Here is an 8446-nt window from a genome sequence, read left to right as displayed (position 1 = left end):
AGACAAATGGCATCAGACAAAATGGCATCTGACAAAATGTATCAGACAAAAAATGGCAACGAATGAAACGGCATCAAACAAAACTGCATAAATATTGCATCAAAATAAATGGTATTGGATGAAATAACATCAAACAAAAAGCACCATTGGACAAAAAAAAAGCATCAGATGAAACACCAAAACAGCCTCAGACAAAATGATGAAATAAAAATGGTTTCAAAAAAACATAATCAGATAAAATAATATGGGACCAAATGACATCAGATGTATTCTCATTAGACAAAAAAGGCATTGGGAGAAAAAGAATCAGACAAAAAGACATCAATAAAAATGGCATCAGATGAAATAGCATCAGACAAAAATATATTCAGAAAAAAGTAATCTGACAGAATGATACAGGACCAAACAACGTCATAAAATGACATCAGACAAAATTCATTGAGAGAAAAGACCTCAGACATAAAGACATCAATCAAATTGAATCAGATGAAACAGCATGAGACGAAAAGGCATCGAAGGAAACCGCATCAGACAAAATGAAAACACATTGGACAGCACATTTTGAACATATCTCTTTGACTTACCTTATAAAATGCTTGCGTTGTATACATTACGCATTGATGCTTTATTTTTATACAGAAGCTAATTTGTGTGTCCTGTCAAATTATACATTTCATTTAAAACAGTCAGCTAAAAAAAATGCCTTTAATAGCTCTGATACTGATGTTTAAGATAGCTTCTAAACATTCTTTCCTTTTAAAATCCACATTGAGTGCATTTTTTATTATTAATTTTATTCCTTTTTGTTAAAATGTGGCACCAAACACCTTAGAAAAAGCAACAAAACAACCCAAGACTAACAAACAAACATTTTCTGTCGTGCAGGTATTGACCCAGGCTCACAACACATAATTAAGCCATTATTCCCACTAAGGCTCTAATTTCCCCCTAAGAAACAGACATGTGTGAAATATTACATATTCATGTAGCAGCTGTTAAGCATCAGCGTGCAAGAATACAACACGTAGCCTAGCCAGAGATTTGTAAATCAGAGAGATGTTAAGAAAAAAGAACAAAAACAGGAAGGCCGTGAACAACAAATGGATTTTCACAGTCACAACTTGTAGCATATGATAAATCTCGACAAAGATTGTCTGAATAGCACAATGAATATTTGAATGAAAATCAGGGGGAAATGATATAGATAAAAGAGGGTGTGGGATTACAGTAGTTATGTGGAACATATGAAGTCTTGTATAAAAGACCAGAACAGGCAGAAGAAAATTGCAGTCATTTTAAATAACAAAATCAATCTAGTCGGGAAGAGTAAAAAATATATAGTTCTGTCATCATTTATTCAGCCTCGCTCAAGTGAACGCTATAGGCGAGCTTCACAAAGTTTTTTTTTATCTTTTTATTGTTCTTTTGTATGACAACACAAATTAAATGTTGAGAGAGGTAATATATTGTCCATTGTTAATCCCATCCCATAACCTCTCATTCATTTACTTAATTAACAAAACAAAGCAAAAAAAAAATGAAATAATCACATAAATATCAGATTAAGTACATTAGATACAAAACACCAGAGAATAACTGGATAAAGATGGCGAAAAAATTAATAATTATTATTATTATTTCCCAGTGATGAGTTGCAGTTGGAAGGGCATCCGCTGTGTAAAACATATGCTGGATAAGTCGGCGGTTCATTCCGCTGTGGCAACCCCTAAATAATAAAGGGACTAAGCCGAAAAGAAAAAAAAAAAAAAAAAAAACCTAATAAAATGACAAATGTTACAGGTTGCTAGCACCAGGTGTAATAGGCTTATTGTCTTATAGTCTTAAGGCTTATAGTCTTAATCTGGGTGATAAAATCGGTATTGATATTTATTGACCGAACACCATTGTCAATATCGATTAAAAAACAAACAAAAAAAGATTTGGTATGAAGCGCTATAGTTTATACAAATGTGGGTGCTGAGTGCGCACCTTGGAAGCAATGTCAATAAGCTTAGGCTGTAAGTTTGTCAGTTCTAATGGAGGCACGCGACTTGCACAATGCACACACACAAGATGCATCATTTTTAACAATTTATAATGAACTTCTTACTGTAAAAACAGAAACAATTCCATTTATAACACAATGGAGATCAATGCTGAATACACTAGTCAAGCTGCAACTGCATTTACCTTGATATGCTCATAGATGTCAGATGTACTGTACGTAAAGTAACAGTATTTACATTTTAAAAGTTTGATTCATTTACAATATTTAATTGAATTATTCAATTTCAGTTGCCTTTTTTGTAGCTCAGCAATAAAACGTTAAATTCAAAATTCAAATTGACGATTTTTGTCAAAGTCATTCCAACCTTCTCCATCTCTTTTAAGATGGGATGGCGGGCCAAATCAAAGGTTAATGTGGGCCAATGTATGCCACAAAAAAATATTCTCACATTTACTAAAGCTATAAAACATGCCACAAAATCAAATGTTTAAAAATGCTAGAATTAAAAGCAACTTATTATTCAAAACAATACACTGTAAAAAGTAAAGGTGCTTCAAGTACTCTGTTGAGTACTCAAGGAACTTCAACATGTATTTTAAGTGCCTCAAAGCTCTTTCTCTCAAAAAGGGGTTCCTTGAGGAACCACTGACAGTCTTTGCAGTGCTTGCAGGACCCTTTTGCAGTAACTGGGATCCTACAAGCACTTTTTTGTCAATACTGAGGTTCTGGAGTCACTGTTTCCTTACACTAAGACCTCGAAGCACTTTGAAAGTTATTGGAGGAACTCAATTTTCAAAAAAGAGTTACTGAAAGATCTATGAACTTATATAATGGTTCCTGGTGGATCTCTCCTCTAAAAGCTAGCACTTAAAGGAACCAAAAGATTTTTTTTTTGTTACAATTAAATAGACAATTGTGGAGACCAGAAAATGAGATGGATGTTAATTTACTTAATATGTACTTAGTTATTTGTGCTTTTAGAATGATATGAAATTTGGTGTTTGTTTTTCTTTTTTGTGTGGCACTCACTGTGAACACAAGAATATCATTGATAAGAGTCTAAATGTTGACTTGATTGCAGTTAGGAGACTGACTGGGAAATTGTGAAAAAATGTGAAAATGTAAAAGTAATTTTGGAGAATAAAATACAAATGAGCCACAACAGAGGAAAAAAGAGACAAAAACATGCACAGGCTTGTACAATTATGAAAATGATAATTATTATAGGGGGCTAATTCAATTTTCTGTCAATTTGTCTGTCATTTAAAACAATAATAATAACAACAACAACTGCTGCAATAATAATATTAACAATAATAATAATAAATATTAAGCTATTATTATTGTTGTTATTTTTATAAAAATAGAACTATTATAGCACAGTTCTTCAAAAATCCACTCATGAAAAATATTTAAGATATAACTAAACTTAAGTATATAGGCTATGGGCTCTGGGTTATTAATAAAAAGTATTCCTCCAGTTTGTTTTGATAAACCAACAAAGATAACTTGCTAATGAATGCAGTATTTTGTACATTTTTATTTTTCTAAATTAAATGTTTTTTTTTTCATCTGTTTCTTGGATTAATGGAATGGAATTAATTGTGTTGCCAAAATAAATAAATAAAAATTAACCGGAACTAACAAAATAATATAAACATGACGCGGACGCGCATCATCGTGCACGCGCAGGTCGCAGGAGCGTTTTCAAATAGCGAGTTGTAACGGCTCCTTTCCTCCATTTCATGACGGCTGTCATCTCTAACACACGGAAGGTGAGTAAGTTGGCAAAATAAATATACAAATTAGATACGATTTGCACACAAATATCTACACTTACACGCATCATTATGTCGTGTAACCTGTTTTAGGAACGTCTCGCGAAGCGATTGCTGTTGTATAAGATTGGGTAAACATTATTATTTTGCGATAATAACAATCGGCTGGATATACATAATCACTCAAATTACACGTCTACCTCACACAAATATAAATAATTTGATGTAAAATATTGATTTATGTCGAAATATTTTATTGTCATTGAACACGAAGCTTCCATGAAAGCCATTGCAAGCGACCGTTAATTTCAAATTAAACAGATAACGTTATACATTCGTACTTATTAGACGGCTTTACCCACAAATATGTTTATTTATTTATTGTCTTCCCTTACATAAACAGTGTGTAGCAAGTGTCTTGAGCAGGGTTGCTTATATTATTTTCTAGCCGCGATGCTATCTAATATTCTTTCCTTTTATTGTTTGTGAGTAATATTACGCATTTGTTATTATTTGCGTTTCTTAAACAGTTACCTGTGTGACAAATTGTGTCATGTACTTCAATATATTTTTTATTCATTCACACAAATAATGTACATAAAGCCTGCCTTTTTCCTTCTCAGAACCTCCACATAAACCCTGAAATTGTTCAGTATTCTCTCTCAAACAGCCGTTTGAGTCACCTCAAATGTAAGTATTTTTTTAAGTAACTAACTGAATTGGAAATAAATGTAAAAATACTTCATTTAACAAACAATATTATTTGATAATCATTATCCAGCTGGGTAACACTGAACTAATGACATTAAACTTTTAACCTTTTAAGGGTCTAAAATCACTCACTTATTTTCTCATTTGCTTGTTTCTGATGTATCCATATTAGGTGTAAGTCATTGTGACAGATATAGACTAGAAATTTAAAGTTTGCTGTATCAAATCCAGGTAGCAGAGGGCCAGGTTAAAACGGTCCGATGCACTTCACTTGCAATGCAGATCATCATTTCTGGACAGCTTTCTACTTACTGCTGTGGACATGAAAGGTTCAGCAGACTTTTTGCTCTGAATGAATGGCTATTAACATGGTGTGAAGAATTTGCTCTTTATTAACAATTGGAATCTTTTCTAGGATCGTCCTAGGCTTGCCCATGCTGATGGGCTGCACCACAGCAGTACTGGAGCTGAATTCCTGTCGGACAACATCTTCAGGATGCTTTGACTAGTTAGTGAAAATCCACATTTTAGTCATGTAGACTTTTGCTCGTCCCACTTTAATCACAGTAATGCATATCTGGCTAACTTCATAGAAACTGTCTGTTCCTCGCATTATTAGATCAAGAATTTAATTTACTATGTGTTCTAGAAAAAAATCTATTAAAAATCAAACCAGAAAAATGGTAAATAAGTGAAAATACTTTTTTTTTTTTTTTAAGTTCGGTCTTCTAAACGTCAGGCCACTTGCACCTAAAGCAAGTATTGTAAATGAACAGACAACAATCTTAATGCACTAATAATCCTAATCTTAATGTCTTACTGAAACCTGACTAAAGCAAAATAACTACAGTATGTGAACTTGAATTTAATTAAATTACATTTATTATTAGATAAAGCAACATAATGCTTGGGTAATACATTTAAAATTAATAGTTGTTCAATTAAAATAATATTTATAAAGTGTCCACCAAATTAAAGTTTTTTAACAAAGTAGTGAGTTAGTTAATACCACCTCACAAATAAACATGGTTTAAAGTAAATAAAAATTTTGTCATCATTTACCCACCTCTAATATGTTCCAAACCTGTTTGATTTTCTTTCTTTAGTTGAGTGCAAAACATTATATTTTGATTAAAGCTGAGCATTTTTAACCGTTAAAAATAAATTATAACCAGTATAACAAAAGTATGGATTGTGGTTATAGGTTTTCTGTTTTCAGTTTAACAGATGAAAGAAACTTAAACAGGATTGCAACAAGTGAAGGTTGAGTAAATGATGACAGAATTAAATTTTTTGGGTGAACTGTCCCTTTAAAGTGGAAGTGAAGCACTCAGTCAAGTTTACATTCATTTGTAAATTGATGTCCAGTTTAGTGAAAATATAATAAACAAACTCGATTAATGTAACCATTATTGAAGAAAAGAGCATGTTTTACAATAGTTTATATTTTTAGAGCTAGGGTGCAGCTATTTTGGAATATCACTGTCTGACGTCACAAGGTTGGTTCCGTTCCCTCAGCTGAACAGATACAGTGGAAGTAATGGACTGAACACGGACACTAGAAAGCCTAATTTAACACAATGCATAAAGTTTTGGATGTGCATCACAGAGCTGGTGCAAATACAAGCATTACATTTACAGTTAAAGTCAGAATTATTAACCCCCCTTTGAATTTTTTTTTCTTTTTTTTAAATATTTTCCAAATGATGTTTAGCAGAGGAAGGAAATTTTCACAGTATGTCTGATACTATTTTTTCTTCTGGAGAAAGTTTTATTTCAGCTAGAATAAAAGCTGTTTTTAATTTTTTTTAAAGCCATTTTAAGGTCAAAATTATTAGCCCTTTTAAGTTATATTTTTTGATAGTTTACAGAACAAACCATCGTTATACAGTAACTTGCCTAATTACCCTAACCTGCCTAGTTAACCTAATTAACCTAGTTAAGCCTTTAAATGTCACTTTAAGCTGAATACTAGTGTTCTGAAAAATATCTAGTAAAATATTATTTACTCTCATCATGGCAAAGATAAAATAAAACAGTTATTAGAAATGAGTTACTAAAACTATTATGTTTAGAAATGTGTTAAAAAAAATGGAAATTAGGGAAAAAAATAAACAAGGGTGCTAATAATTCAATGGAGCTAATAATTCTGACTTCAACTGTATGTCCGAAACATAAAAATACATTTTTAAAATTTTCTTTTATTATCGATCAATTGATGTGCTTTGGTCCACTCTCTGTTTTACGATGCCTGACTGCCCTCAATGTCTTTAACAAGATCTGGTACCTGACGTAATGGAGGCGGGTACTTTCACTTTTCACTATATAGCCCCTCACTTCTGTTCATGTTCAAACCAAACTAAGATCGGTGCCGTTTTTCACATCACAGGTTTTTCTCGTGCTTCATATTTAATGTTGAAAGATTATTGTAATCGTTGCATTAGTCTGAATGTAAATCACCGTGCCAGGCAGCGCTGCACCAGTGTGAGAGAGTAGACCAAAGCACATCAAATGAACAGTATTTAAAAAAAAAAAAGAAAAATAGTAAACATTTTTTAAAAAATTAGATTTTAAACACAAGTGTGTTCCTTGTATTTGTACCAGCTCTGCGATGCATGTCCACAACTTCACGCATTGTGTTAAATTAGGCTTTTCAGTCTTCATGTTCAGTCCATTACTTCCACGACATCAGTTCAGTTGAGGGAATGGAATCAACCCGGTGACACAGCGACATTCCAAAATAGCTGCACCCTAGCTCTAAAAACTACAGTAAAACATGGCATTTTCTTCAAAATGGTTACATTAATCGAGTTTGTAATATATATTTTCATTAAAGTAGAAAACAATTCGCAAAATAACGTAAACTTGACAGACTGCTTTACTTTCATTTATATATTTTAAAAAACAAGACCAACTTTATATTAAGGCACCTTAACCACAGTACTTAAAGTTAAATTAATAATATGGTACAATGCACTTATTAAGTACTGTATATACATGTTTTTACATTGTATTATTGAAAAAACTTATTGTTGAGCCCTGTAATATTAATTTCTGTATTTCAAAGGCCACTTAAATTGTCCAAAAACAATATTTGACCTTCATGCATAGTTGATTTAAATTTTTAACTCATTTAATTTTCTCTTTATTTAATGTGTTTTTAATCAACTAATGGTTAATTAAAAAAAAAAAGCTAATAACTACAACCTGAATAAAATAACTATCGCAAATGCACTACACTCAAAATTATAGTGCATTATCTGTGTGAATGAGTGGGAAAATATGTGGGGTGCACCAAGGAGGGAGTGGTTTCAGACAGCTTTTGTGTTGTCTTATTTCTGCTTGTGCTCAGATATTTGAGAGGTTTACATTCTATGAATTTTGCCTTTATTGATGTATATGGGCACTCTGCAAGCAGTGAAAAAAATCCTTTTATATAAATTAAGACAATTCCTAACTTTATTGATGTTTCCTTTTGTTATTCAGAAATGTTCTGCATATCTTTTGTGTATATGTCTTGATAAGTAAAAAAAATGGCTCTGGGAATATTGTGAATTTCTTTTGTTTTCATAACTTCTCAGGTTAACTACTTTTTAATTTACTTTTATAGGGACACCTCCAATGTGAAGCAGTGGACAGCTAAAGATGTTGCTGACTGTTATTGCTAGACATTATTTAAATTTGATTATTTGCATTAAAATGTATATTACATTATTAATCATATTATGTGAAGGTAATTGTGATGTATATTGATTAATAAAAGTAATTATTTAAGAAAAATGCAATTGTATTTTTTAAAAATCTATAAACATGTATAGATAAAGATAGATAGATAGATAGATAGATAGATAGATAGATGTCTATTGAATTTGTGATTAAACATGTTTGCACAAACCATAAATTAAGAGAGATAGGAAAAACAAGCATTAAAAAATAAAATGGTGCTTCA

The 8446-nt window shown here is 31.7% G+C and overlaps 1 long non-coding RNA gene across 1 annotated transcript; it reads left to right on the top strand.

Moving 5' to 3' along the window:
- The first annotated feature begins 3675 nt into the window (after positions 1-3675).
- On the top strand, positions 3676-8197 carry LOC130228431 (uncharacterized). Its single transcript, XR_008837761.1, has 5 exons — positions 3676-3783; positions 4410-4476; positions 4729-4826; positions 4913-5005; positions 8108-8197. It is a non-coding gene; the product is annotated as an uncharacterized LOC130228431 (long non-coding RNA).
- Positions 8198-8446: the final 249 nt, after the last annotated feature.

The sequence above is a fragment of the Danio aesculapii genome, chromosome 5 (genome assembly GCF_903798145.1).
Source record: "Danio aesculapii chromosome 5, fDanAes4.1, whole genome shotgun sequence".
In the NCBI taxonomy this organism is placed as follows: Eukaryota; Metazoa; Chordata; class Actinopteri; order Cypriniformes; family Danionidae; genus Danio; species Danio aesculapii.
Note: the sequence above shows the minus strand (reverse complement) of the source record. Positions and strands in the feature narration are given on the sequence as shown.